Source organism: Cebus imitator, unplaced genomic scaffold (assembly GCF_001604975.1).
Source record: "Cebus imitator isolate Cc_AM_T3 unplaced genomic scaffold, Cebus_imitator-1.0 Scaffold600, whole genome shotgun sequence".
NCBI lineage: Eukaryota > Metazoa > Chordata > Mammalia > Primates > Cebidae > Cebus > Cebus imitator.
In genome coordinates, this window is record NW_016107915.1 from 383,846 (window position 1) to 392,650 (window position 8,805).

General features: G+C 35.6%; 1 long non-coding RNA gene across 1 annotated transcript in view; it reads left to right on the plus strand.

Annotated features, from left to right (window-relative positions):
• Positions 1-7,628, plus strand: part of LOC119469210 — a 204,184-nt gene extending 196,556 nt beyond the window's left edge. The window contains exon 2 of the long non-coding RNA XR_005198026.1: positions 7,429-7,628. This is a non-coding gene — a long non-coding RNA (uncharacterized LOC119469210). The remainder of the gene's footprint in view (positions 1-7,428) is intronic.
• The last annotated feature ends 1,177 nt before the right edge of the window (positions 7,629-8,805 follow it).

An 8,805-nucleotide genomic window follows, 5' to 3' on the forward strand; every position in this document is an offset into this window, starting at 1 on the left:
ATAACCAGTGTAGAGAAGAAAATAAATGACCTTATGGAGCTGAAAAACACAGAACAAGAACTTCATGAAGCGTACACAAGTTTCAACAGCTGAATTGATCAAGTGGAAGAAAGGATATCAGAGATTGATGATCCACTTAATGAAATAAATAAAGCAAGAAGGCAAGACTAGAGATAAAAGAGTAAAAAGAAATGAACAAAGCCTCCAAGAAATATGGGATTACATGAAAAGACCAAATCTATGTTTGACCGATGTACTTGAAAGTGATGGGGAGAATAAAATCAAGTTGGAAAGCACTCTTCAGGATATTATTCACGAGAACTTCCCCAACCTAATAAGGCATACCAACATTCAAAGTCAGGAAATACACATAACTCCACAAAATACTCCTTGAAAAGAGCACCCCAAGACATATAATCATCAGATCACCAAGGTTGAAATGATGGAAAAATGCTAAGGGCAGCCAGAAAGAAACATTGGGTTACACACAAAGGGAAGCCCATCAGACTAATAGTGGATATCTCAGCAGAAACCCTACAATCTAGAAGAGAGTGGGGGCAATAGTCAACATTCTTAAAGAAAGGAATTTTCAACCCAGAATTTCATATCTAGCCAAACTATGCTTCACAAGCAAAGGAGGAAAGAAATCCTTTATGGATAAGCAACTGCTGAGAGATTGTGTCACCACCAGGTCTGCCTTAGAAGAGCTCCTGAAGGAAGCACTAAACATGGAAGGGAACAACCAGTACCAGCCACCACAAAAACATACCAAATCCTAAAGACCAACAACACTATGAAGAAACTGCATCAACTACTGGGCAAAATAACCAGCTGGCATCATAATGGCAGGGTCAAATTCAAACATAGCAATATTAATGTTAAACATCATAAATGGACTACCTGCCACAATCAAAAGACAAAGACAAGCAAATTGAATAGAATTAAGACCCATCAGTGTACTATATTCAGGAGATCCATCTTACATACAAAGACACCCATAGGCTCAAAATAAAGGGATGGAGGAATATGGAAAACAAAAAGAGCAGGGATGCAATCCTAGGCTCAGATAAAACACACTTAAAACCAACAAAGATCAAAAAAGACAAGGGCATTACATAATGATAGCTTTCTTGTTGCATTGATCCATCTAATTATCCTAAATATATATGCACCCAATACAGGAGCATCCAGATTCATAAAGCAAGTTCTTAGATACCTACATAGAGACTTAAACTCCTACACAATAATAGTGGGAGATTTAAACACTCCACAGTGAATATTAGATCAATCATCGAGACAGAAAATTAACAAGGATAGCTAGGACTTGAACTCAGCTCTGGACAAAGCAGACCTGATAGACATCTACAGAACTCTCTACCCCGAATCCAAAAAATATACATTATTCTCAGCACCACATATCACTTATTCTAAAATTAACCACATAATTGGAAGTTAAACACTCCTCAGCAAATGCAAAAGAATGGAAATCAGAGTCTCAGACCATAGTGCATTAAATTAGAACTCAGGATTAAGAAACTCACTCAAAACCACACAACTACATGGAAACTGAAGAATCTGCTCCTGAGTGACTACTGCATAAATAATGAAATGAAAGCAGAAATAAAGATTTTCTTTGAAACAAATGAGAATAAAAACACAATGTACCAGAATCTCTGGGACACATTTAAAGCAGTGTGTAGAGGGAAATTTATAGCACTAAATGCCCAAAAAAAAGAATGCAGGAAAGATCTAAAATTGACACCGTAACATCACAATTAAAAGAACTAGAGAAGTAGGAGCAAACAAGCTCAAAAGCTAACAGAATAAAAGAAATAACTAAGATCAGAGCAGAACTGAAGGAGACAGACAGAGACACGAAAAAAATCCTTCAAAAATTCAATAAATCCAGGACCTGGTTTTTTGAAAAGATCACCAACACAGATAGACTGCTAGCCAGACTAATAAATAAGAAAGAAGAATCACATAGATGCAATTAAAAGTGATAAAGGGGATATCACCACTGATCTCACAGAAATGCAAACTACCATCAGAGAATACTACAAACACCTCTATGCACATAAACCAGTAAATCTAGAAGAAATGGATAAATCCTGGGACACTTACATCTTCCCAAGACTAAACCAGGAAGTAGTGGAATCCCTGAGTAGACCAATAATAAGTTTTAAAATTGAGGCAGCAATCAATAGCCTACCAACGAATAAAAGTCCAGGACCAGGCAGTTTCACAGCCAAATTCTACCAGAGATACAAAGAGGAGCTGGTACCATTCCTTCTGAAACAATTCCAAACAATAGAAAAATGGAATCCTCTCTAACTCATTTTATGAGGCAAGCATCATTTCGATACCAAAACCTGGCAAAGACCGAACCGAAAAAGAAATTTTGAAGCCAACATCCTTGATGAACATTGAAGTGAAAATCCTTAATAAAATACTGGCAAACCGAATCCAACAGCACATCAAAAAGCTTATCCACCACGATCAAGTTGCCTTCATTCCAAGGATGCAAGTCTGGTTTAACATATGCAAATCAATAAACAGAACCAAAGACAAAAATCACATGATTATCTCAATAGATGCAGAGAAGGCCTTTAACAAAATCCAACAGTGCTTTATGCTAAAAACTCCCAATAAACTAGGTATGGATGGAATGTACCTCAAAAGAATAAAACCTGTTCATGACAAACCCACAGCCAATATCATTCTGAATGGGCAAAAGCTAGAAGCATTCCCTTTGAAAACCAGCACAAGACAAGGATGTCCTCTCTCAGAACTCCTATTCAACATAGTATTGGAAGTTCTGGCTGGGGCAGGCAAGCAAGAGAAAGAAATAAAAGGTATTCAGTTAGGAAAAGAGGAAGTCAAATTGTCTCTATTTGCAGATGACATGATTGTATATTTAGAAGACCCCATCATCTCAGCTCAAAATCTCCTTAAGCTGATAAGTAACTTCAGCAGTCTCAGGATATAAAATCAATGTGCAAAAATCACACACAAGAATTCCTATACACCAATAACAGAGAGAGAGCCAAATCAGGAGTGAACACCCATTCACAATTGCTACAAGGAGAATAAAATACCTAGGAATACAACTTATAAGGGATATGAAGGACCTCTTCAAGAAGAACTCTAAACCATTGCTCAAGGAAATGAGAGAGGACACAAACAGATGGAAAAACATTCCATTCTCATGGTTAGGAAGAATCAGTATCATGAAAATGGCCATACTGCCTATAGTAATTTATAGATTCAATGCTATCCCCGTCAAGCTACCATTGACTTTCTTCACAGAATTGGAAAAACTGCTTTAAATTCATATGTAACCAAATCTAAGTGAAGATAATCCTAAGCTAAAAAAAGCATGGCAAAGATGACAATCCTAAGCAAACAACACCACCACAAAGCTGGAGTCATCATGCTACCTGACTTCAAACTATACCATGAAAACAACATGGTACTGGTACCAAATCAGAGGTATACCAATGGAACAGAACAGAGGCCTCAGAAATGATGCCACACATCTACAACCATCTGATCTTTGACAAACCTGGCAAAAACAAAACAATGAGAATTCCCTATGTAATACATTGTGGTGGGAAAACTGGCTAGCCATATGCAGAAAGCTGAAACTAGATCCCTTCATTACATCATATACAAAAATTAAGAAGGATTAAAGATTTAAACATAACACCTAACAGCATAAAAACCCTAGAAGAAAACCTAGGCAATACCATTCAGTACATAGGCATGGCAAAGACTTCATGACCAAAACACCAAAAGGAATGGCAACAAAAGCCAAAATAACAAATGGGTTCTAATTAAAGTAAAGAGCTTCTGCACAGCAAAAGAAACTGTCATCAGAGTGAACAGGCAACCTACAGAATGGGACAAAATGTTTGCAATCTACCTGTTTGATAAAGGGCTAATATCCAAAATCTAAAACTTAAACCAATTTACAGGAAAAGAAAACCCCATCAAAAAGTCGGTGAAGGATATGAGTAGACACTGCTCTAAAGGAGACATTTATACACCCAACAAGCATATGAAAAAAAGCTCATTGCCACTGGTCATCAGAGAAATGCAAATGAGATACCATCTCACGCCAGTTAGAAGTCTTTCATTAAATGTCACGAGTCAAAAGATACTGGAGAGAATGTGGAGAAATAGGAACACGTTTACATTGTTGATAGAAGTGTAAATTAGTTCAACCACTGTGGAAGACAATGTGGTGATTCATCAAGGATCTAGAACTAGAAATACCATTTGACCCAGTTAGTTCAACCACTGTGGAAGACAATGTGGTGATTCCTCAATGATCTAGAACTAGAAATACCATTTGACCTAGCAATCCCATTGCTGGGTATATACCCAAAGGATTATAAATCATTCTGTTATAAAGACACATGCACATGTATGTTTATTGTGACATTGTTCACAATAGTGAAGACTTTGAACCAACCCAAATGCCCATCAATGATAGACCGAATAAAGAAAATGTGGCAAATATACACCATGATATACTATGCAGCCATAAAAATGGATGAGTTCATGTCCTTTGCAGGGACATGGATGAAGCTGAAAACCATCATTCTCAGCAAACTGACACAAGAAAAGAAAACCAGACACTGCATGTTTTTACTCATAAATGGATGTTGAACAGTAAGAACATGTGGACACACAGGGAGAAGAACATCATACACTGGGGCCTGTCAGGGTGTGGGAAACTAGGGGAGGAATAGCAGGGGGTGGGGTGATTGGGGAAGGAAAGCATTAGGAGAAATACATAATGTAGATGACAGGGTGTTGGATACAGGAAACCACCATGGCATGTGTATACCTATGTAACAAACCTGCATGTTCTGCACATGTAACACAGAACTTAAAGTATAATAAATAAATTGGAAATCAAAATAAAAGAGGAACTAAGCCTCTACAAAAAAATTGCTTAAGTTGTTTATCACAGTATTTTGGATAACTTTAGTTATAAAGCTATGAACACAGATATCAACTATATTGATGGGTGTTTATACATTTTCCTTTTGGATCTATTTCTTTTTGAAAAGAATTTATCTGCTTATAACTGTTATAGTGATGTGATTTTTGTTAGTATACCTAGGTGTTTATGCTTCCAAACACATGTCTGCTATTCTTTCCTATTTTGTGTTATAAAGTGGCCTATGAAGTGTTCTAGTATGTTTTTATGTTTCTCAAATAAATCTTGTTTTAAAAATGTAAATGTGTCTTTGAAATAAATTTTAAATTGTTATTTCTGTAATAATATTTCCAGGATTTTGATCTTTAAATTATGATTTTTGGGATTTTAGAGCTCAGAAATTTTGTTCTTTTGGGATTTTCACATTTAGGATTATGGATCTCCACAGGGTTGACAGTGTTTCTTCAAAACATAAAGCAGGTCATGTTATCTACATACTATAAAGAATTCTAAAAGTGTGATATAAAAGTGTAATATTTATTTTTCCTACTAAACTATAAACTTTATGAGACCTGGTTTTGTATTTCCTTGTTCTCATCACAGAAACTCCAATACTTAGTACAGTGCCTAGCACTTAGTTGGCACTCAAGAAATATTCATTGTGTAACAACATAAATAAATGAGTTGTATGTATTAGATCATGGGAAATAAAACTGAATAAATAAAATGAAACTGAATCACTATCTTCATTATAATAATTAACATAAAATTAATTGATGTTAACATTAAGAACAATTACCAACTCTAAAAATGATAGAGCATCACTACTTGATATTGCTCAGGCTATATCTGAAATAAGTATCATTTAGGTGTAATGGATTTACAAATGGTATGTGATGAAGACAAAGTGGGGGAACTTTCAAGAAAGATGGTGAAAATGATTCATGAGTTACAGGGATTGATTCATGTAGGAAGAATAATAATGCCTAGATAGCTCAGCATTGCACTTTAAATAGCATTCCAGATACACCATGATATAGCTGGTTTCTACATCACATATCTTCATCTCTACATTTTTAAACTGTGGTATATTCATCATATTAGGTTATTCTTTTCAAAATAAAATTAAAATTTTAAATCATGGTTCAGAGGTGGTTTAAAGGAAAGGTGATAATCATCTACAGTTATTGAAGTCATGCAAACACCAGTTGAGGATAGAAAGTATTTCAAAGAAGGATTAGTTTTAGAGTGAAATTAGGCTTGAAGAATTTTCAATCAGGCATAAAATTCCAATTCCAAACTATTAATTTTCCAAGATGAGCTCATTCTCATAATATCTATTATACATCAATTTAAAGAAATAGACTGAAATGGTATCGAAGATGGGACCTAACACTCAGAAAATAAATAAGTTAATAAATAAATAATGGAAATATGATACTGTTCATAAACTTTTACTTTTGAAGATAGCTTCCTATAATGTTTAAACTTGTGCTCACTAGGACTATTAACTGCATTTTAAATTATTAAATTTGATTCCATATTATAAACTTCTTACATTTTTAAATTATTAAATTTCATTCCATATGATAAACTTCCTTACATTTAAAACTTGGAGGCATTTAATGACAAAAATAAAAGTTACTTATTTTCTTAGAGCAAAAGGAAAATACAACAAAACTGTATTCAATAGGAGAAATTTGTGACCTAGGATGCTGACACAAATGTACCAATATTTCTTTAACTTTTTATATGTGAATTTTATATTTATCAATATTTGAATATTCTTGACTCCTGTGCTTACATATTCTTTATCTCAACATAACCAACTCAAAATGTCATCCTTTCCCATGTATAATGGCAAGAATGAAATTACACTACAACACATAGATGAACAAACATTCCATGGGGAGAAATTAATTTTCTTGCATTCTTGGACACTAGACTATAATTCTCAAACTGGTAGTCAACTGTGGTCTTGTGACTAAGCTCACATCAGTAGAATGTGAGAGAAAGGGATATTTGTAACTTTCATTTCACTATACATTCCCTCCCTCCCTCTCTTTCTTGCTTCCTTCCTTCCTCCCTCCCTTCCTCCCTCTCCTCCCTCCCTCCCTCCCTTCCTTCCTTCCCTCTCCCTCTTTCATTCTCATTCTCTCTTTCTTTCTCCCTCCCTCTCTCTCTCTCTCTCTCTCTCCATCTGTCTGGTACTGTCACCCACCCAGGTAGGTGTGCAGTGGAGCAATCATGGCTCATTGCAGGCTCAACCTGCTGGGTACAAACAGTTCTCCCACCTCGTTTTAAAACTTTTTTGTAGAAATGAGTTCTCACTATGTTTCCCAGACTGTTGTCAAACTTCTGGGCTCAAGCAATCCTCCTACCTTGGCCTCCCATAGTGCTGGGATTACAGATAAGAGCCACCTTGCCTATCCTACATTTTAAGAGGAAATCTAGGGCTCTTTTTTTTTTTTCCACAGGCAAGAATGACAGTGAACCAAAAGGCTTTGGAAGTCCTCTGTGAGTATGTCAGACCTGCCTTCCTCGACCCAGTTTACCATGGAGCAGAACTGCCAGCTGACTTTGGATACTTACTTCTGAATGTTCCCTGATTGAGAAATGAATTATTTTTATAGGACAATTTAGCCTTTTACTCTAATTAATACAAATATAAATAGAAACAAAAATATTTGAGATTCTATTCATTGTGCATCATCAGTTATAATCTAATGAAACTAAAAAGATCATGAGGTTGCTGGGTGGTCTGTGGCTTTGCTGATATTTCCAAACTCTATACCAGAATGTTTTCCTCTGGTTTTAGAATGAAATTCTTGATGATGAAGTAAAGACGTCACTTGATACTTGAAGTTTCCATTAGAGCTGAGCTCTTGGGGCAGGTAGCCACAGATTGTCTAAGGAAGACATCAGTTGGATTTTATGGTAAGAACTCCCTAATATTATGTCAATATAAATTAATTTCCCCCAAAATAGTACTGGGTTTAAGATCAAAAACAGTAAGTTATAATCTTATGTCTCCCTTTGAGTTATTACATTTGCCCACCTTAGTAACTTGCTTAGAGGTTTACTGTTTCCATTCAACTCTCATTTTACCTTGAAGGAGAGAGATGTTAAGTGTTTTCTGTCTGTGTTGAATGCTTCCTTGGTGCCATTTTGTGGTATTTGCAGGCCTCCCTGACATTATCAAATGGATTGACATTTTAAATATTTGCAGTGCTCAGTGGGTACTAATTCAGCAAAGGTGAACCCCAAGCTTCTTCACAGTGGCACAGCAAGTGATGTGTGTCTGTTTAATCACAGCAGTTGAAATGAGATCAAAAGGCACTGTGTTGTAAAACTCCTAAAACTGCTGTCACAGCAGACACACTTGGAGGAGTCCTTGAAGGAAAAAGCTAAGTAGTGAAGAACCTACAGAGGCCATGGGCTTATCTGAACCTATTAACCCAGCTCTGGAGGAAAGTCTCTCTCAGTATATAATGTTTCCATATTTCTAGTAAATTCTTTATAGATATACCTTAATCATTTGTGAGCCTTCCAGCGATTTTTGATTTTCTTTATACTCTAAATTGAAATTTTACTTTTTTCATTTTGTCAGAGTTGAGAATATGAATATCTTAAAAAGATAAAGAACACAAATCATTAATACATTTACTGTCACACATTCTTAGGAGTTGGTCCCAAAGGAATTTTAGTGAATAGGAAATGGTACTGCTAACATTTGGCTGTTGGGACTTCATAGTTCATGTGTAATTTATAGTCTACAATGACAAAACATCGGAGAATGGAAACACTAAAATTTTATCCTAAACCATTTTTTTCTACAATGAATGAATTTTCTC